General features: G+C 49.1%; 1 protein-coding gene across 1 annotated transcript in view; it reads right to left on the bottom strand.

Annotated features, from left to right (window-relative positions):
- LOC142559247 (membrane metallo-endopeptidase-like 1) overlaps positions 1 to 22,777 on the bottom strand; it is a 170,738-nt gene that overhangs the window by 67,479 nt on the left and 80,482 nt on the right. The window lies entirely within an intron of this gene.

Here is a 22,777-nt window from a genome sequence, read left to right on the forward strand (position 1 = left end):
TGCTCCCAGTACCTTTAAATTATGGGATTTTACGTACCAACACCACCTTCTGATTATGAGGCGCACCGTAGTAAAGGAGTCCGGAAATTTCGACCACCTGGGGTTCTTGAACGTGCACCTAAATCTAAGTACACGGGTGTTTTCGCATTTCGCCCCCAACGAAATGCGGCCGCCGTGGCCGGGATTCGATGCCGCGACCTTGTGCTCAGCAGCCTAACACCATAGCCACTGAGCAACCACGGCGGGTCACAGTACCTTTGAGCGCATATATATATATATATATATATATATATATATATATATATATATATATATATATATATATATATATATATATATATACTCTCATATCGCGCCAACAATGACACACCAAGGACCACATAGTGGAAACTACTTGTACATCATTATAGACTTACGAAAATGATAAATTAATGGAAATGAAAGTGGATGACAAAACAACTTGCCGCATGTGGGGAACGATTCCACGTCTGCGCGTTACGCGTGCAGTGCTCTAACATTTGATCTACCACAGCGCCGTTTTCCCATCCGCTTTCTGGGGTATTCATGTGTCATTACTAGAACTAACCCTGGGAGTACTAGCCAGCGCCAGCACTCAAAAACCTTGGCGGCGGATGTAGAACGTCCTTTCTGCCGCAGACGTCACGAGTGAGCGAGTGAGTGAGTGAGTGAGTGAGTGAGTGAGTGAGTGAGTGAGTGAGTGAGTGAGTGAGTGAGTGAGTGAGTGAGTGAGTGAGTGAGTGAGTGAGTGAGTGAGTGAGTGAGTGAGTGAGTGAGTGAATAAACTTTATTGTAGGTCCGGCGAGGACGCGAACTCGTCGCGCACCCGGCTAGTCCCACGTCGGGACCGGCAGGTCTAGCCCACCGGCCCGGTCGCGGGCACGCTGGACGGCCAGGATTTGCTTTTCTAGAGCGGGGCTACGCAAAAGCGAGTCCCACTGCTCCTTGATGAACTTGGGGTATGTCGACCCACACTCCCACCGTGACCTCACCGACCGCGCTTCCTCTACAAGAAGCATCGACTCCCCTCCTCCCTACGGCCACAGGGACGCTCCCGCTACTCACAACGAGCTTATTAAATTCTTCTACATGTCTAGAAGGGTCTTTCCACCCCCTCACCCCAAGTTGAATAGGGCGCAAGCCGTTTCGCTTAGGCTTCTGCAGACCAGTACGTATCCGTGTCTGTCCGTTCTCCACGAGGCTTACCCGGACGTGTATCGCGACGACGCCTGCCCCTCCTGCGGCCAGACCTCCACTCTAGCGCACATGTCACGAGTACGTGATCTGTTTGGGGTGAAGGCAACTGGTCAATGAATCCACACATGCTGCCTGAAGACATCAATGTTGCCGGATTCGAGTCCGTCGTTATGTAGTGAATGAGAAGAAATGGGCTTTACCGAGGGGCCTCATTTTTATTAATCCTATTACAAGAAGCCAACAAACAAAGACACCACGACAATAGAGGGGACATTACTTCTGCCTAGTAGATTCAAAGAAACGGGTAAATAATCGGATATGCAAGTGGATGGAAAAACAACTTGAGCAGGTGGGGATCGATCCCGCGTCTTCGCATTACGCGTGCGACGCTCTACCACTCTAGCTACGGCGGCGCCGTGTTCCCATACACTTTTTGGGGTATATATGTGTCACTACTAAAGCTAACGCAGTGAGTGTGTTAGCCAGCGCCACCACTCAACAGCTTTCGCGGCGGATGAGAAATATCATGTCCATATATATATATATATATATATATATATATATATATATATATATATATATATATATATATATATATATATATATATATATATATACATTGTTACGGGGAAGTTGCGAGCCTAGAAACACCATATTTACAATATATATACAGGTTGAGTCAGGACAGTTAAGATGGCTGACCACCAACAACACACAGCAGCCAGAGCCTCCGAACTTGGTCCTCTCCTTCTCTCATCCTTCCGTAACCGAATCCCCGGGTGGCGAATCGGCGTCTCGGCGCATGGTAGGCGAATAAATGCGAGCGAAGTATGGCTTCAGGGGCAAAACGTGCCCGACGTCAACAGGCGTTTTACTTGAGAATGCATCAATGTGTAGCGGGGAAATTTCGTAATTTACGTCGTTAACTTGGCGTAGGACTCCATAGGCCCTGCGTAGTGAGAGACAAGCTTCTGGGAGAAGCCAAACCGAGGACATGGTGACCAGAGGAGCACCCAAACACCTGGTGCAAACTTAACATCGTGATGGCCGCGGTCGTAACGCTCTTTTTGTACATGCTGCGAGGCTAATAAACGAGGGGGCGACTTGGCGTGCCATGTGAGCGTGATCGATGACTTCAGGAGCATACTCGGTTGCAACACGTGGCACAGAAGGGAGGATGGTGTCAAACGGCAGTGTGGGGTCGCGACCATACGAGAGATAAAAGGGTGAATATCCTACGGTGTCATGTCGGGACGAGTTATACGGGAACGTCACGTAAGCCAGCGTGGCATCCAAGTCGCGGTGATCGTTGGAGACGTACATCGACAGCATCTCTATGATTGTTCGGCTGAGACGTTCCGTAAAGCCGTTCGTTTGTGTGTGGTAGGTGGTGGACAGCTTGTGCTCAGTGGCACAAGGGTGTAGGAGGTCGTCGACAACTCGAGATAAGAACGAGCGGCCGCGGCCTGTGAGTAACTGTCGTGGTGCACCGTGGTGGAGAAAGACATCGTGGAAGAGAAAATCGGTGACGTCAGTTGCGCAACTAGTCGCCAACGCCTTTTTATCGCGTAGCATGTCGCGTAATCAGCAGCGACGGCGATCCACTTATTCCCTCTAGTCGTCGTCAGAAAAAGGCCAAGCAGGCAAAGGCCTACGCGAAGGAACGGTTCAGAGGGAACTTCAATTTGATGGAGTCGTCCGGCAGGTGCCAGGGGAGGTTTATTCCGGCGCTGACACAATTCACAAGTTGCGACATAACGACGCACAGAGCAGTAGAGACTCGGCCAGAAGAACCGGCGTCGTACGCGGTCGTACGTACGCAAACCTCCAAGGTGTCCCGCCATCGGTGCATTTGGAATTTCTTCGAGAACAACGGGTCGCAGATACGAGGAAGCACAAGGAGCAACTCAAGGCCGTCAGGGTTGATATTGCGGCGGTAGAGGATGCCGTCATGCAGCACAAACATGCGGCATGTGCCGTCGGTGTTGCAGATTGCACTCCGGCGATGATGGACGGTAAAGATGCGTCGCGTTGTTGTTCAGCGCGCATGTCGTTCATATCAGTCATAACCATAAGGCAGGTCACCGGATCATGCGCAAGATGATAGGGAGGATCCGCGGGGTGACGTGGCAGGCAGTCACCGTCCTCGTGGAGGCGTGCAGTCTTGTAATAGACACTAAATGAAAATTCCTGGAGCCCCAAAGCCCAGCGATCAAGCCGTCCAGTCCGGTCCCGTAGAGAAGCGAGCCAGCAGAGTGCGTGTTGGTCTGTGACGACCGAAAACGTGCGGTTGTACAAATATGGCCGGAACTTGGCGACAGCCCAAACTAAATCCAAGCACTCCCGCTCGTGATGGAGTAATTTCTCTCGGCAGGTGACGGCAGGCGGCTAGCGTAAGCTATCATGCACTCAGTAGCATTCTGGTGTTGGGAGAGAACAGCGCCGATGCCATAGCCTCTTGCGTCAATGCGGACTTCGGTCGTTGCACACGGATCAAAGTGGGCTAGTAAGGGAGGGGTGGTCAGAAGCCCGATGGGAGCGGTGAATGCATCAGCCTGCTGCGGGCCCCATTAGAATAGCGTGTTCTTCTTTAGAAGATCTGTAAAAGGTCGAGCAACGTCGGCGAACCTTTTCACGAAACGGCGAAAGTAAGAACCTAGGCCGCTGATGCAGACCACGTCAGAGGCAGAACGTGGCACAGGGAAACTGCGTACGGTGCGAACTTTTTCCGGATCTGTTTGGACACCAGATGCGTTAACGAGGTGTCCCAACATGTTGATCTGACAGCACCCGAATCAAAACTTCGTGGAGGTTAGTTGAAGGCCGGCTTTTCGGAAGACCGCAAGAATTGCATTGAGTCGGGTAAAGGTGGCTGCCGAACGTGGGAGAGAAAACAATAACCTCGTCAAGGTAACAAAGACAGGTGGCCCATTTGTAGCCCCGCAGAAGAGAGTCCATCATGCGTCGCGATAACCGACGCGAAAACGCCACATATAATCTTTCTTTTTCACACGGACGACAGGCCAAGCTTAAGGTCTGCTGGTGGCTCAATGACCCCTTCGCGGAGCAATTTGTCCACTTCTGATTCGATGACTTGGCGTTCAGCATGCGATACACGATAGGGATACTGATGAATAGGACTTGTGTCTACAGCTTTTAAACAGTGGTGAACAACAGATGATTGGCCTAAAGGCCTGTTGCCGAAATGAAATATGTCACTGTATGATTCAAGCGGGAGTCGTATGTCCGTGGCCTCTGCAGAGGTGAGGTCAGGTGCAATCACTTTCGCGAAGTCATCCGTTAAGGAACCTGAGCTGTCAGCTGCAATTGGCCCTAATAAGTCACTCTCGGCATTCAGACTCTCAATGCCGAATTCGCAACCACTAGAAACGCTGGTCAAGAACATGCCGGCCGGAAGCACTTGAGGGCACTGGCTGAAATTCAGAAGCGGTATTTATTTATTTATTCATTTCCTCAAAGGTCTCTGTTGAGACATTACATGAGGGAGTGGGGAGTTTGATGATAGTGGCAACTTCGGCGGGCAGGCCATTCCAGTCTCGTGTTTAGTAAAGCAATGAAGGGGGCTAGTTGGTGAACGTTCATGGTTATATTGCGCTCAGTTTTACAAACACGATACTAAGGAAGGACAGGACGTGGACGGACGAAGCGCAAACTACCAACTGTTTGATACTGTTAAAGAACGCGCTTATATACAAGGAGATATGGTGCGGGGGGGGGGGGGGCTACATATAAAAAGATATGACAAGGTGACGACATGTGATTATAGTTTGGGTCAGGCATACATCCTTCACATGCACCCGTTCGCCCTGGCGAACTCGACCTCAGCTTTGATAAGCGCGATGGACGGAGTGCTTACGCACGTCTCTTTTTCTTTAGCTATCGCAAGCGCCTCCCATATTTCTCGCTCCGTTTTTGTTTTTGATGTTCCGATGACTGTGGTGCTTTCTATTAGCGGAGAGCATTTGCACTGTTTGCAATGTGCGGCCAAGTTGCTAGGTGCTGTCAGAAGCTGGCACGTGTATTTGTGCTCCCGTAACCTATCGTTTAGACAACGTCCAGTTTGCCCAATGTATACTTTCCCGCAGTCTAGTGGGATTTGGTAAACAACTGAAGTAGCGCATTCCACGTACTTTTTTGCGTGCTTAGTCTGACAGACCGTACCACTAGGGTTGGCCTCTTTGGATCCTGCGTTCACCTTCTTGCACATGCCTTTTAGTTTTTGCGGGGCGGAGAACAGAACTTGAACGTCATGGCGTTGGGCTGTCTTTTTTATCCGATGTGACAAGCCATGGATGTAAGGCAACACCACGCGTTTTTTCAATTTTTTCTGTGTTTTCTGCCTTTTCCTGTTGGCTCTGATTTCGGGCAACAAGTTTTCACAGATTTGCACCACCATGCTGTTCGGGTACCCACTGTTTCTCAAGCGGCTTACTTGCAGATCGATGCTCTCCCTCACCGCATGGTGGCATGATTTTTCAATTGCTTGACTGATGCAAGCCTTGGCGATGCCTCTTTTAATGATTTTTTTGCGCTTCGTCCGTCCACGTCCTGTCCTTCCTTAGTATCGTGTTTGTAAAACTGAGCGCAATATAACCATGAACAGTCTCGTGTTGTGCGCAGAAAAAATGATTGCTGGAAAGTAACGGTATGGGCTTGTGGGGGATATACTGTATTAGAGTGACTGGTGCGGGCAATGCGATGTGCTCTTTTTATGTACGAGTTGTCAAAAGGCAAGGAATGAAAGAATTTATGAAAAAGATTAAGACGGGCTATTCCACGGCGTGAGGCTAGAGAGGGTAGGTTTATTTGGGCTTTTAGTGCCGAGATGCTTGTATTGTATGAATAAGTTGACAGGATAAATCGTGTCGCGCGGTTCTGAACCGACTCGAGGGCTTTAATAAGGTTATTGTGGTGGGGGTCAAAAATAGCTTCGGCATACTCAAGCTTAGGCCGCACAAAGGTTAGAAAAGCAAGTTGTTTAATAGAGGGAGGAGCGAGGAAGAGGTTACGGCGTAGATAACCTAGAGTACGATTAGCAGAGTTTATTATGTGGTTAACATGACAGGTCCAAGTTAAGTCACGCGAGATGTACACACCAAGATATTTGAATGAATCCGTTGTTGCAATCTGCGTGTTATTGATGCTATAATTAGGGATAACGTAGTTACGGCGACGATGAATAGACATTAACACGGTTTTAGCAACATTTAAAGACATGAGCCAAGTGGTACACCAGTTTTGTATGCGCGATAGGTCATTTTGTAACGCCAAATGGTCGCTGGGGTTAGTAACTGCTCGGTAAACCACACAATCATCAGCGAAGAGTCGGATATGAGAAGAAATATTACAAGGTAGGTCATTGATGTATATTAAGAGCGGTAGAACGACGTAACCAACGTAAGTGGAACAGCAACGTCCCTGTTCAAAATAAAGTCGATGATGGGGTGAAGTACATATTCACCGTCAGGAACCTGTGGCTGGGAGGTCTGAGTGATGTAAGCAACGGCCTCGGAGGAAAAACGCAGATCTTGAAGCGAGCACAAGCGCAGTGAGGTGGTACTCGGAGCATCGGCGAGCCGGTTGGGCAGTCGATGAGAGCAGTATGAATGGATAAAAAAACCAATCCAAGGATAACGTCGAGGGCAATTGTCGATCATAGTAAAGAGAGGAGAAGTAGGGCGGACGGCTATAATTAACCGCGCAGTACACATTCCAAGAACAACCAGCACGCCGTCGTCGGCCACACGAAATACTCGGGCAGCTTCTGGGGTGAGGACTTTCTTTAAAAGTCTACGCAGGCTAGCACTCATCCCAGATACGTGGGCTCCAGTGTCGACGAATGCTTGGACAGGTACGCTGTCTATATTAGCATTACTTACACTCCTCCTCCTTGATACAGACATAGGATTTGCTGCAATAGTCGGCAATGCTGCACCACCTCTGAGGGCTGCATTTCCAAGTTTTCCGAAATGGTGTGGCCAAAAGCCACAGGGGACGAAAGGCGGCGTGGCTGCGGCAGACGGGAAGATGGGTGACTTGTTTGCGGTGAACGAGACTGGTGTCCGCGCGGCAATGGTGAGAGGCTGTACCACGTGTTCCGAGCTGAGTTTGTGGCACTGTCAGACTAGCCGGTGGGCGAAACATCGCGGGTATTTCCATCAAACGGCTCATGTTGGTCGGCGTGCGAGGTGTTGAGGGCCACGAGTTGCGACAGTATCGGGGGACATGACCAATGCGGTGACAGGTGAAACATGTCGGCTGGTCGGGTTGCGATAACGTGGAGATAACGTGGGGTGGAGCGAAAATAGTAGAAGGGCGTTCGTTAGCTCTGGGATTGGCGGCAGCACACACAGACTGTAAACCAATGTTTTCAAGTTCCTGGCAAACGATGGCTTGTACGAAGGCAACTGAAAACGTGGTAGCATCAGGGCAACGCGAACAGAAAGCTGCGGGCGCCATCGCATCCAGTTCACGCCTAACGATTCACACCACGTCCTCTGATGACGACGCATGCTGCTGTACGGGATTGACCTTCACCGTTCGACGTTGCAGCAGTATTGGGAAGTGTGGCGAATGGTTGCAAGACGCGTCGGCTTTGACCTGCTCGAATTGTCGGCACTCTTTAATGATTGCGTCAACTGCAGAGCAGCTCTTGCACATAAGCAGAATAAACGCGTCGCCAGCAATGCCCTTAAGCACATGCGCGACCTTTTAAGCTTCTGTCATGTCATGATCGGCTTTACGACAAAGTGCCAGCACGTCCTGAATGTGCTCCGTGGTGGATTGGGCACGGAGGCCAGTTCCTGCTTTGCGGCAATTTTACGGCAGGCTGGTTTGCCAAACAAACTCTGTCAATTTCTCTGTGCACAGGTCCCAGCTGGTTAGCTCCTCTTCGTGGTTTTCGTACCACACCTTTGCTGTGCCTCTTAGGTAAAACAACAGGTTAGCTAGCATACCTGTAGAGTCCAATCTGTTGATTCAACTCACGCGTTCGTATATGGCCACCCACTCTTCAACGTCGGCGCCATCGGTCCAGCAGAAAGTTCCAGGATCCTTGGATTGCACAACGACAACCGAAGGTGAGAGCGACGTAGCTGGTGGCGATGACGTTGGAGGCGGAAACGACGTTGATCCCGTGTGCTCACCGTCATTCATGGTGTGGACGGTGATGCGACGTCCACTGCGGAGCTCCGTTTCCAGCCATGGTACCCCGCACCTGTCACCAATATGTTACGGAGATGTTGCGAGTCTAGAAATACTATATTTATAATATATACACAGGTTGAGTCAGAATAGTTATGATGGCTGACCACCAACGACACTCAGCAGCCAGCATCTCCGATCTTCTTGCTCTCTCTTCTTTCATCCTTCCGTAACGATATAATTACCATTTTTCAGCCATTCGGCATGTGTTGCGCTAACATAAGCTCTAAATGTATTTATACTATCTGTCAAGATTTTTTCACACTTCTGCCCACCATTGGCGTTTAGACAAACCTTAGAGATGGCGTTTATGCTCTTGACATCTGTCCTTGACATGCAACATTCTGTGCTTGCGAGAGCGCTTGTCTGTATATTGCAAGCGTTTGAATGTTGTAGGGTCTAACATGAACTTTGGAGGAAATTGCATGTTCGATTTAACTTTTTAAAAAAAGTGTAGGGAGCAGAATATGCTATATAGCATTTAAATATACCAATGAAATTATAAATGAATTAATTGGATCCTTGGTTACCACATGTCGATTGAATTTGCACATATTTGCTTTCATGTCACTTCTTAAGTTTGTTAGATGTCCAAGTACGTTGTGCTCAACAATGATCCAACAATACATTTTCGCGAACATTTTGAAGCATTATAGAATGTTTAAAACTACCCTTCAAAATGCGTAGCCTAACCTCTTAGGTATACAATGACTATCTCGCCATAGAACTGTCACAGCACAAAGTTAATTAAATAGCATGGACGCATCACTATTCATAAGGAAAGCATACCATTGGATGAAAGTAAAAGTACTGGACCAAGGATCACTTCTTGACCTCTTATTAACGCTGTTCCACTCATCTTAGACTTTCATTGTGCATCGACACCTGCGGCTAATCTCCACCGAGTAGTTTTGTTATTTCATCGGATAAGTAAGCAAGTAAATTTTGATTTTATTGGTACAGCAGCAACTACATGGCAGATTCCACCACTATATTGCTTTAAAGTTTGCACTCATTGTATCAACCGAGTTTTCTACTTTCACATGTTTGCACCACAATATATTCATTATCATTCTATTCAGGCCGTGACAAGTTAAAAACGAAAGCTGAATGTGGCGCTGAGTAGAAAGAGCCTCTCAACACCAGCATCATCTATGTATTCCACGTATACCAGTGCCCACCGATAAAGTGATCAAGAACTTTACCCTAGCTCTCTAGGTTGGCAATCTTACCGGTGAATGTTTCCCCACTAGAATTATTTGTCAAATGAGATTTCTTACTGGCTCGATTGCGTCTTTCTTTTCAGGTTCGTTGCATTGCGCAGAGATAAGTACAAGCTTCTGGGAAAGTGATCGTACGGGCGTATTTTAGAAACTTGCACACCTTTCTCTCGAAATAAAATTGCATTTTATTGTAATGCATAAAGCCTTATGCCAAATCCGGTTGGTGTCCGTAATGCGTTTCGGTGCCTTGGCACCAAAGTTTAACGCGAAGTCACCGTAGGTGTCTAAGGATATTTGATGTGTTTGCGGTGCTCCTTTAGGTGGCCTCATGAACTATGGCGCCTAATTATTCTGTGATATATCGTGGTTGGTATCCAGTTCGCTGTCTGGCTGCGCCTCACTTGCTCGTTCTGCGTTTGTGGCTGTTGCTCTACGACCCGAAAAAGCCCCTATACAATTGGTGGAGCTTTTGGGTACAACTGCAACTTCGCAGTCGGACACTGCAGCCCGTCTTCATTATGCCGGAGGAAGGGCCACCAGAACCACAACCAGCTGCCCCGGTGACTACCGTGGTCTTCCTCGACCCGTTGCGTCAACGCCACCCATCCATCTTCAGCCGTACCAAAGACCATGACGTAGAAGACGGGCTCGCTGACTACGACCGGGTGAGCATCCACAACCACTGGGACGACAACAAAAACTGAATGACGTGTCGTTCTATTTGAGCGGTGTCGCCAGCTTGTGGTACCGCAACCACGAAAGTGATCTCACAACGTAGACGGCCTTCAAAACTAACATGACGGAGGTATTGGGGCGCCCCGCTGTTCACAAGCTTCGCGCTCAGCAGCGTTTGCGTGGTCGTGTGCAACAGTGCGGGGAGACATTTACCAGTTATATAGAAGATGTTGTCAACCTCTACAAGCGTGGTGACGTCAGAATGGCTGATGCCGAGAAGATCCGCTATATCTTAAAAGGCATTGAAGACGACGCATTCCAGATTCTGTTGGTGAGAAATCAAGTGACAGTCTCTGAACTCGTCAGTCTCAGTCAAATCTTCGAAGAACTACGGAAACAACGCGTACGCATCAGCCAATCTCGTCCTCAGGCCACTTCAATGTCGAGCTTGGATGTTGCCTCGGATAACACTTTGCTGCTGCTATAGATGAAGGAGTTCTACCGTGAACAGGTGGCTCATCAGCTTTCTCTGAATCCACTTACACATGGCCAGTCGAGTTCTCCGTTGGCGCCCCCTCTCCAATTTGTCATCGAGGAGCAGGCAGCCGACAACATGTCGCCTTCTCTCCAGCAGGCTCCGACTGCCGCTCCCCTGACGTACGCCGAAGTCGCTACGAGGCCTGCACCACAGACCTACGGTCCCCTTCGCCGGCCTTTGCTCCCCACCCCCTGTATCTCCTCCAGTCCAGCCATTGGAGCAGTATGCACGACCTCAAAACCATTGGCGCACGGAACACAATCGTCCGATCTGTTTTGTTGTGGCGGTGCTGGACACGTTAGACGTCACTGTCGCCTGCTTACACCGAACGTCCTCAAGAATGTGCGTCCATATGCGCCACGTTTCCAACAACGCCGCAACAATTGAAACACTTTTGAATCCCCTCCTGCCGTCGAGACCGCATTCTCCGCTCGCCGTTTACCATGTCCCTGGCCGCCCCTCCTTTTCCCCCATGCACAGGAGCCCATGTCCGGAGCCCTCTTCGCCAGGAAAACTAAATATCGCAGTTCAGGAGGCGAGAACTGCGGTGTCAGCGAAATGTATAAGGCCTCACAGTACCCCGAAAAACGTTATTGAAACCACAATAGAAGGAAACTTGACGCTAGCATTTGTCAACAAAGGCGCTGCCCTTTCAGTGATAGATGCTCGTATTTGCCGCAAGATAGGAAAAGTGACGGCGCCGCTTTCTGCACTGTCCCTTCGGACTACCAACGCGCAGCATGTCGAGCCATCTGGTGCCTGCACCACTCGTGTCATCATTGAGCAGGACTTTTATATCACAGAATTCATCGTGTCCATCATGGTCACACGACGTCATCTTACGTTGGGACTTTCTCCACACATCATGCGATCATTGACTGATCACGCACCGAAATCGAGCTGCTTCAGTTTTCGACCGATATCACTGACCACAAGGACCCTTGTCGCAAATATTCCGTTTCAGAAGGCACCGTAACACCATTATAGACACCGTTCCGCTCTTGTCTGTATCTCTTGTGAACCTGTAGATGATGGCACAGTACTCTTCGCTCCATCTGAACTCTTATTTCGCCGCCGGCCACTACCCCTGCCTTTCACCGTCGTTGGGTTCAAAACTGGGGCCTCTCTCATGTGCGTTCCAAACCAATTGGCCGAACCAATTACATTACACCGCCGCGTTAGCCTTGGCACAGCAGAGCCACTGGCCTCATCTTACATATTTGAGGCGATGGTCGTCTCCAGTTATCTTGCACTCTCGACGCATCGCCTCCTCAGTCACTGCCGCGTTCTTTTATGGCAGCTATTGCCAGTGACCTTACGACGATGGAGCGCGACGAACTTCTTCACTTGCTACAGAGCTTCTGTTCCTCTTTTGACTGCCAAGCAACATACTTTGGCCGCACAACGACTGTTTCGCACACTATCGACAATGGAAGCCATGCACCCATTTGACAGCGTCCCTACTGAGTATCGGCGACTGAAAGACGCGTTATCAATGACGAGGTGAACGATATGCTTTAACGCGGTGTCATCTAGCCTTCTAGTAGTCTCAGGTCATCACCCGGGGTCCTAGTTAAAGAACAAGACGGCACCATAAGATTTTGCGTTGCTTGTCGAAGGCTTAACAAGATTACCCGAAAGGATGTATGCCCGTTGCCACGTATCAACGATGCATTTGACTATTTGCAAAGAGCAGAGTTTTTTCCCCCTTAGATCTCCGTCTGGCTACTGGCAGGTGCCCATGGCTGACGCTGACTTTTCTAACACCCCGTTTGTAACACCAGACGACTTGCATGAATTAATTCACTGTAATGCCGTTCGGTCTGTACAACTCGCCCGCTACCTTTGAACGCATGATGGACAGCGTCTTCCGCGGCCTGAAGTGGCATACTTGTCTCTGCTGCCTCGACGACGTTGTCGTCTTTTCCCGTGATTTTCTGACCCGTCTTCGCCATTTACATTAAGCTTTGCCCTGTCTCCGGAATGCTGGTCATTTGCTTAACGTCAAAAAGCTGCCTATTTGGGGCTCAATAACTGACTATATTAGGCGACGCTCTCTCCAAAGAACGCATTCTTCGTGATAATGCTAAACTTCTCGTCGTATATGAATTCCTGAAGCCCACTAACTTGAAAGCCCTATACAGGTTCATTGGCCTATGCTCCGATTTTCGACCTTTCGTTCGCAATTTCGCTACTGCGATCGCACTACTAAATCAACTTCTCCAAGGCGACATTGAACTTCCTACGTGGTCAGAAGCCTCTGTTGATGCCTTTACGACTCTTCCTCGCCTACTCACTTATCCGCCCATCCTGCGCCATTTCGATCCAAGCGCACCTACAGAACTTCACACTGACGCCAGTTGTGTTGGACTTGATGCCGTGCTCGCACAGCGTAAGAACACTTATGCCGAATACGTGGTCGCTTATACCAACCGTGCCCTCACAAAACCTGAGACCAATTACTCATTAACAGAAAGAGTGTCTGGCTATCGTATGGGTTCTTCAGAAATTTCGCCCATATCTCTACGCTCAACCCTTTGACGTGGTGACGGATCATCATGCTCTTGGCTGGTTGTCTAACCTTTGACGTGGTGACGGATCATCATGCTCTTGGCTGGTTGTCTAACCACATAGACCCGTCGGGACGCCTCACTCGGTGAGCCCTTCGATTCCAGGAATACGATATCCGTGTCGTCGATTGCTCTGGACGCAGACACTCTGACGCCGACGCCCTCTCGCGCTTCCCAGTTACTTCTACGTACAGACATATCTCACCACTTGACATCCTGCACATGACCTCGGAGCAACGATAAGACCCATGAATAGTCATTATGTTCGATTTTTTTGTCAAATCCTTTGACAGCTTCGGCACTTCGAGCGTTACGCCGACAGGCACAGCATTTTACAATATGCAACGGACTATTATACCGCTGCAACTCTTACAATGACGGCCGCTCATGGCGCTTAGTAGTGCCCCGCCACCTTCGGCAAGATTTATGTTCCGCTTTTCACTCTGACCCGCATTGTGGTCAAGGCGGAGTGTCAAAAACCTACACAGGGCACCGCCTACGATATTATTGGCGAGGGATGTACAACTTCATCCACAAATACGTACGCTCCTGCATTGGCTGCCGACGACGCAAATGTGTCCCGCATCTCTCCACTGCACTTCTCCAGCCACTTCCTTGCCATTTGGACGCTCAGCTCAGCCATTTGACCGCATCGGCATTGATTCATACGGGCCTCTTCAATCTACTGGCACTGGCAACCGATGGATTGTTGTCGGCGTAGAACACTTGACACGATATGCTGAAACCGCCGCCTTGCCTGCCGTATCAGCAAAAGACGTCTCCTCGTTCATTCTAAATAATTTTGTTCTTCGCCATGGCACACCTCGTAAACTGCTGAGCAATCGGGGTCGCGCATTCCTCAAGGTTATCATGCAATCACTCCTACCCGAATGCCAAAAAACTCACCATACTACTGCTCATCACCCACAGACCAACAGCTTAACAGAACGATTCAACAGAACTCTTGGTGACATGCTATCAATGTATGTTGCGTCTGACCACTCCACCGGGATCTTGCGCTTCCATTCATCACATACGCATATAATACTACCTCTCAAGCCCATCCCTCTGCCCTACCGGATTCTCACCATTCTTTCTGCTTTACGGCTGCTTTACTTCCAGCACCATTGATACGGTTCTCCCGTAACGGTCGGACCCTGCTGAATGCCCACCTGTTTCTACGGTCACTCAGTACGCCGGGAAATTCAGACAACTGGCCCGTTCTTTGGCGTCTGCTCAACAGTGCCGCCAAAAAGAGCGTCATGACCTCAGCCCACCCTCGCACCCTTTCCCCATCCTCTCCCTCCTGTGGCTTTTGGTCCCACCTGTTGCTGCTCCTGGCCTTTCATTCAAGCTCCTCCCGAAGCACCACGGTCTCTACTGCGTGGTTGCGCAACCCTCACCATTTAATTACGCGGTCGAACCCGTATCGCCATCTACCGATCTGCTTCGTCCGGGGCGAGGGACTGTGCACTATGACCGGCACAAGCCGTATTAATCCGTATCCGTAGGTCGTATCCGCTCACCTCTTCCTAGGTCGCCAAGATGGCTACTCATCAATTGCGCAGGTTATTGTGACAAAGAAGATCGGCAGACTGAAAAGTCCCGTTGCCATCACGTGGTTCGTACCCAGTTCGCTCTCTGGCAGCGCCCTACCTGCTGGTATTGCGGTTGTCACCGCTGCTCTAAAGCCCGAATAAACTTCCTTTACAATTCAAATAATTATTCGTGTATTTACTCAAATATTTTGCTAGGGGACACATCTGATCACACTTCAGGCTAGTTGAGGAGCAGCTGTAGTTGATATTGCGTGTCTGACCCTCCGGTGTTTACGCACCGGCAGATGCGTCTTTCAGAGAATACAATTGGTGTGCAACCGTTTTTTGGGGTCTTGAAATCACATTGTGTTACGACATGCTCTCCATTCCATAGGCTATTTGCCCAACTATTGATGGTTCTGAAAGGTTCTCATCTGAAAACTACAACAGTCAGCGCTTTTGAATTTACTAGCTGACAGTTATTCTTCCTAGATGCTAAAAAATAGGCCTTGTGCGAATATTAAAGAATTCTTCCCAGAGGCATCAAGAAAACTTTTATTAACTAATGCCATGTCAAGAACGGCTTGGTTTGAGGATATTATAAAACTTATCAGTGTCTTGCGTTTCTCTACATCGTTTCTCTGTAGGGAACGACAAACACTAAAACAAAAGACTATCTGATTTTGAACCAACACTAGGTAACCGCATAAGCGTCTGCTATTGATTGCCACAGGTACGGTAAAAGTAGACAGAGATAGGTTTGCAATTAGGTGGACCACTGTTTAAGTGCAAAAAGCTAGGCAGGAATCGATTGCAATGAGCCTGAAGCTGACTGATATTACGAAACAAGATGAATTGGCTAAGATTCAGGCTTCTTTAAAATTGTGTGCTGCTTCTTGCGTGTCTGTGTGCGTGCGTTGGTGCGCGTGTGCGTGTTTACCTTTTTTGCGAACCCACATGCATAATTATCTCCCGAACATGCTTTCTTTTCCAAGGTTCATTTAAATATTTTATCATTTTATCTATTTCGCTTTCTGATGTCATGAATACCACTTTCCACATTAGAGCTAGCAATACTTTAATTACATAAATCAACAAGGGTAAAGAAGTTTATTGAGCCGGAATTCGGAGCGGTTAGTGCGACGGTAAGGTCAGAACACGGAGTCCGAGCACGAGCGGCGATACCGTGCCTAGCATTGGTGAACATCATTGTACGGCATTCGTTGCCTTGGCTAGAATTATTACAGGAAGCGCAAAAGGAGCCGTCCTGGCGACGTCAGAGCTCGATGCTATGCGCGGATCAAAATACGTCTTGAATCGCTGCGCATGGACACTATCTCGTACCCGAGGGCGCAGGTCCGAAGACAGTGCGAAGGGTTCAGTAACGTAGTTCACGGGAGAATCGCGCTCGACGATGCTTTAGGAGCCTTCATACTTGGGTAGTAGTTTTGAAAAGATACCAGGGGCCCTATGACGTAAAACTATTCGAATATGTTTATATTCCTGTCTCCTCACGTCAGATTTACGTAACACCCGACGCAAGCATCGGGCGGTCACCCGCAGCGTTGTCTCAACAACCCAATCAAACGTCTCCTCGTTTAAAGAAGGTCACTTTTGTTTGCTTCAAAAAGGAATAACATTGCCTACACTCAGCAGTCTTCCTTATCTAGTAGGCTCACAAGAGGTGAGGAGCACACTCAAGTGGAGAGGGTTTCGATGGGGACGAGCCAGCGCCATGAAAATAGATCACCGCATGAAGAAGATGGTGCCGGCGTCTGCGATTGGTGTGCTTCCCCTTACTTTGCTTGCGGCGGCTGCTCGAAAGTGCGGCGGCGTTCCATGGAATGTTGAGAATGCCGCTAAAGTGGATCCTCGGCAAAGAAGAGTTGGCAAAGCGATGTCGTAAACGTGCCGAAAGGGCTCGATACGTTATACGGCCACGCAATAACGTTTATTATACGTAAACAAACCTATGTTCTGCGGCAGGTGCGAGTAGCCAGTGCGTGACAGATCGGCAGGCAGCCATATTCTATTCCTGTAGGAACGGGGCAGTTTACGATGTTTCAGAAAACAAAACTCAATTTTGTTCTGCATATTATTGCATCTGTAAGGCCTACATGTCATTTTGGGCCCTATAACGTAAAGCTATTCCAATATGTTTCTATTCCAATCTCCTGGCGTCAAATTTGCGTAACCACCGACGCAAACACCGGGCGGTCACCCACAGGGTTTTCTGTACAGACCAATCATACACTGTCCTCGTTCATAGGAGGTCACTTTCGTTTGCTTGAAAAACGAATAACATTGCCTACACTGAGCGGCTTGTCGTATCTCATTGGCTGACAAGAGGTGAGGAGACCGCTCAAGTGGACAGGTATCCGCTGAGGCAGAGCCAGTGTACTGAAAATCGATAACCGGATGAAGAGGGTGGTGCCGGCGTCTGCGATTGGTCGGCTTTCCCTCCCTTAGCTTGTGGTGGGTGGTCGAAAATCGCGGCGACAAGCAACGGAAGCTTAAGAATGACCCTAAAACTGACCCTGAGCAAAGAGTTGGCAGAATGAGGTGGTAAACGTGCCGAAAGTGCTCGAAAACGTTACACGGCCACGCAAGAAGTTTTATTATATGCAAATACACCCATGCTCTCCGGCAAGTGCGAGTAGCCAGCGTCTCAGTGACCGGCGGCAGCCATTTTTTATTCTTTTCGGAACGGGGCAGCCTGCTGCTATTCCGAAGAAAATTCAGTTTTGTTCGACATATTGCTACGGAACAGCCGCCACAATGTGGCTGCACTGAGGAGGACGAAGACGACGTGTGTGCCGGTTTTGATATAGCGCCGCCAATTTGGCCTCCGTGAGCTTCCCTGTAAATAATTTGTAAATAGTATTCAGCTTGAGCTTCACGTAACATTAATTTGGTGGAGGTGGACGTTCCCCGTACCCATCATGGAGCTTGGCAGCGGTCGCAACGGCGACACTGCAACTTCGGCTCCTGCTGGCGGCAATTCATCTACGCAAGCGTCTCAGCCTGCAGCCCCAACCTACGTCGCCATTTCCCCACCTCGGGATCCTGGTGTTTTCAACGGAGTCGGCAGTCCTGATGTTGACGACTGGCTCCGCTTATACGAACGTGTCAGCACCAGTCACATGTGGGATTTGACTATTATGCTTGCCAACGTACTTTTCTACCTCGACGGAGCTCCAGTGGCGGGGTTCCAGACTCACGAAGAGGAGATCTCGAGCTGGGATCTCTTCAAAGAGAAGCTACGCGACCTTTTTGGCAATCCGTTTGGTCGACAAGTCAATGCCAAGAAAGCCCTTGCCACACGTGTACAGACGTCGACCGAGTCCTATGTGTCGCACATTCTCGAAGTCTTGGCCCTTTGTGCCAAGGCTGATCCGAACATGACTGAGGACGATAAGGTTAATCACGTCCTCAAAGGCATTGCTGACGACGCCTTCAATTTACTGGTGTTTACGAACGTCAACAGCATCGATACCATCCTCAAGGAGTGCCGCCGTCTCGAGCATGCTAAAAGCCGCCGGGTATCCCAGCACATCACGCGACTTCCCAACACAGATGCTACGTCATCCTGTGACGACCTCTTTCACCAGCCGTCGCGATGTGACAACTTGACCCGCATCATTCGTCGTGAGGTCGAAGCGGCACGACCGGTGGCCCCTTCATTCCCGTTACCTGATCATTCTCTGGTGACAATCTCCTTGATCCAGGCCGTCATCCGTCAAGAGTTGTCCAACGTCGGCCTGCAATCCATTCGGTCCGTACGCTCGGAACATTTGTCTCCACGCACGCCCCCACCGCGCTCTTCTTACTCCTCTTATGGACAGCGCAACCCCTCCGAATGGCGAACCGTGAACGACAAGCCGATCTGTTTTAACTGCCGACGCATTGGACATGTCGCTCGCCACTGCCGCAGCCGCTGGACTTCTCCGACGGGCTATTATCCTGATTACCCCCCTCGAACCTCTAGCGCATCCTTTTCCTTCGCCCCTTCTATGCCCGCTCCAACATCTGACCCTGCATCTAATGCATCTTTATTCCGTACACTTCACATTGACGCGGTGAGTTTGTGCGGTTTTGTGACGTCGTGTGACAGGCAGGTGAAGTGGGTACAGCCCGAAAACTTTTTACCAATAGCCGAGGGCTAATAGCGAAAAGGGGTCGAATCAGAAATAACTGTTTTTCTTTTTTCTGTCAAATCATGCATAATCAGTGTGTACACATCATATCAGATGGGGAGCTATCGCGGCTTTCGCGACGTCGCGTGACAGGCGAAGTGACGGCGGCCGGAAATTTTTTTTGACGAATCGCGGTAGGCTGATTGCTCAAGTGGTATAAAAAAGTTTGGATCAGTTTTACTTTTGTTGTAGCGCCCAAGGTCCATTAGAAGAATAGTCACGTATGCGCGCTAGAAAGGAAAGTGGAGGCGCAGGGGTTTTCGGCGTGAGTCTGCTCTTCTGGCGCCCATGCTTAGTTGCACTTCAGGCCCGTGCGAGGGACTCAGCATGCCTCGCAGAGGCAGAAATAGGTGCTCACTCGGATGCATCCGGTCAGTATGGGAGAATGGCGCCTATAGTGTGCGAATGGTAGTGGCCGTATATTAGGGGAAGTGGTGCTCTTAGTGGGGCTCTTAGTAGCGGTGTTGTATGCGTAAGTTAAAAAGATCATTTGGAGGTATGAATTTATGTGGTAAGAAGCGAGTTGCATCGCAACCACGTCGCCTAAACTATGGTTGAGGCATTCAGTAATCCCGTTGGGTTGTAGGTTGCACGCAGCAGTTGCCCTATGAACAACGTGGCACTGACCGGCGTTGGCTGAAAAAAGTTGGGACACGAAGATGCGTCCGCGATATCAGAGCAGTATCTGGGGTGAACTGTGACGCAGTATATAACGGTGAAGGGAAAGCAGAGCAACGTTACCCTCTCTTGTTGCCAGGAGAACGCCGCTTTCGGCGTACCGCGTGCGGTGATCAACTGCAGGGATGGTCCAGCGTTTGCGAGCGCATGTCAGTTGAAGTGGCCCATTCAAGCAGGTACCGACACGCCCAAGCGGTCTTGCAGGAAAATGTAGAAGCTTCAGACGACGTAGCATTGAGATTAGTGGTGTTGACAACTGAGGCATCGACGAACAATCTTTTCAACGTAGCTGCACATCCCTCAACAGTAGCATCGCTGTCTAAGACGTTGGTAAGATTGCAATAGCCCTGAGTGCATACATTGTAGATCTACGTGGAAGGATGCGCAAAAAATGTTATGGGATTGTGCGTGCCAAAACCATACCTTCTGATTATGAGGCACACCGTAGTGGGGGACTCCGGAAATTTAGACAACCTGGGGTTCTTTAACGTTCACCTAATTCTAAGTACACGGGTGCTTTCGAATTTCGCCCCCATCGAAATGCGGCCGCCGCGGCCGGGATTCGATACCATGATCTCGTGCTCAGCAATCTAACACCACAGTCACTAAGCAACCACGGCAGATGAAGGATGCGCAGATTCCGGCAGGTAGAGTTCGATATATTACCTGCAACCACTGATGGCTGTGTGATGAATAACTCCGTCGGTCGAGCTGTTCTTTTTGATAGCGAAATAGTCAGCCTAACGACGCAATGTACGACTGGTTTGTAGTTAGGCGTGTAAGAGAGAAAATATATTAGAGGCCGATTAATGGCACATGCGGATCTCAGAAGCGATTATGTCAAGTCGATTGACGTAGTGGCGGACTCAGACGCTAAGGAATAAGAAATGTCGTCGGGCAAGTTTTCCCTGACTTTGGCAGAAAATAATTTCTGCTATTGTGCGCAGATGCGTCGCAAGCAGCATACTGCAAATGCTGTCCTGTATTCATTTCAAAATCTTCCTGACTCTTCCACCATTTGCAAAGACGTTTATTGACGTCGGAGGCAATGATAAGGGAAAAAGGCGTGGAGGATTACCGAAGTCTGGTGGACCGGGCTGGAACCGCGCCATTAGCCAACGGCTTTCTGAATTGAGAGAGCCGCCCACCTCGGGGAGGGGGGGGAAGAATGAACTTGCTCTTTGTTTCATACAATAAACCTTTATTCCTCCTCCTCCTGCTCCTCCTCCTCTTCCTCATCCTCCTCTGTCCAATTCCAACATGGTCTGACTCTCCTATTCAAGTTCAGGATGTCCTCGACTTAGCTCGTCATGCTCTTCTAGTCGCTGTGCTCCTTCCCGTAAACGCTGCTCTGCGCAAACTTTGAGAACAGCAGGGTGGCAAAACGCTTCTACGAAAGAGGACTCAAACTGGGCACACCCGCGTTATAGAAAATCACTTTGTTTAGTTTTGTGTCATCGTTCCATGGGTTGTTAGCACTCACCCTGTCGCGCCGCAGGGTTCCTTTGGCGGAGCACACCGTTACACACGGCCGATGGAGGAGGCATCTGCTTGGTTAAGTCATCAGATATGATTCACAGTAGCATGCGGGATTGACGTTCACGGTTGGATGTTTTCGAGGTACTCCGCAAATTCCACCATTTGTCAAGAAATTTATTGACAGGATATTCGGAGTGGCTAACGTGACGGTGAGCTCATGTCGCGATGTCAGACCAGGATCGGTGAGCCTTTGCCAAGCGCTGCTGCTGATAACTGGCCAGCCTTCTTCTTCGCTACAAAATAAATACATAAAACTATATGACATCGAAATGTGTGCTACCATGAAAAAAGATTAAATGTTGGTGAAGCTGAACGAAAGACACGCCGTGGATTTCGGCGACAAACGCAGTCTGTAACCGCCAGCCTTCGCGGCGGAGAAACGCAATACACCGCTGCCACTGATCTCGCAATCTAAACCTTCAGATGCCAAAAAGGACTCACGTGACAGCAGCTGCGACAAAACTACTTATGTCTGTAGTTGCTTGCAGCACTGTGGAAGCTGCAAGAGTCCTTGGCCAATCGGAACGCCGAATGCCAAACTAGATGAGTCCGTTGACAACGTCTCGTCTCCTTATTCTCATGTCGATACATGCTCCTTCGTTGGTGGAATAACACAGGAAATGTTTTTGCGTTGTAACCGTAGGAAGCGTTTACATGAATGCTACGACGAGGCTTCACTTCATCTGTACGCTAGCTCAGCAGTTCTTACAACATCCTTGGTCAGCAGAAAGGGCAAACACACTTACACATGTTCACCCCCGTAAAATGTCACTTCCTGCAAAGCGGAAGTCACCATTTGCGTCCTTGTCTCGTTCGCAAAGACAAAACATTTTTTTCACCATGAAACAACTAGCCTATTCCAAGATCATTCTGCACCACGACGTTTAATCTTCCTTTAACGTTACGGTGTTTACCTAACAATGTGTTAACATACACTTCAGCCGCCGAGATTAGTGGGAAACAATAAAGCAGATTAGATCGCACATGAGCCTTTCTGGTGTAAAGACCAAATTGTGTGGTTTGCAAGATGACAAGGGGGACTTTCTAAATGAGTCAAGGATTTACGAGGGAATAAATTCTGAAATAAGAGTTATAAGAGTTATTAAGTGTCAACTTCCTGACAAAATAAAGCAAAACGCTATCTGGAGTGTTCTGCTTTGAAGTTGGTTGTATTTCGCAGTGCTAGAGGTGTACACAAAATTCAGTTTTAAGAGCTTGCCGAAAATTGCTTTCCGTATTTGAACTTTGTATTTACATCTGTAGCGTATATTAGCTTTAATACGGGAAGACGTGCAAACCGTTGTCATCTGTGCAATGCTGTTATTGCTTCACACAAGTAATCCAAAGACAGCGTATATTGTCCTTCGGTTGCCATGATGCG

The sequence above is a fragment of the Dermacentor variabilis genome, chromosome 10, assembly GCF_050947875.1.
Source record: "Dermacentor variabilis isolate Ectoservices chromosome 10, ASM5094787v1, whole genome shotgun sequence".
NCBI classification, from domain to species: Eukaryota; Metazoa; Arthropoda; class Arachnida; order Ixodida; family Ixodidae; genus Dermacentor; species Dermacentor variabilis.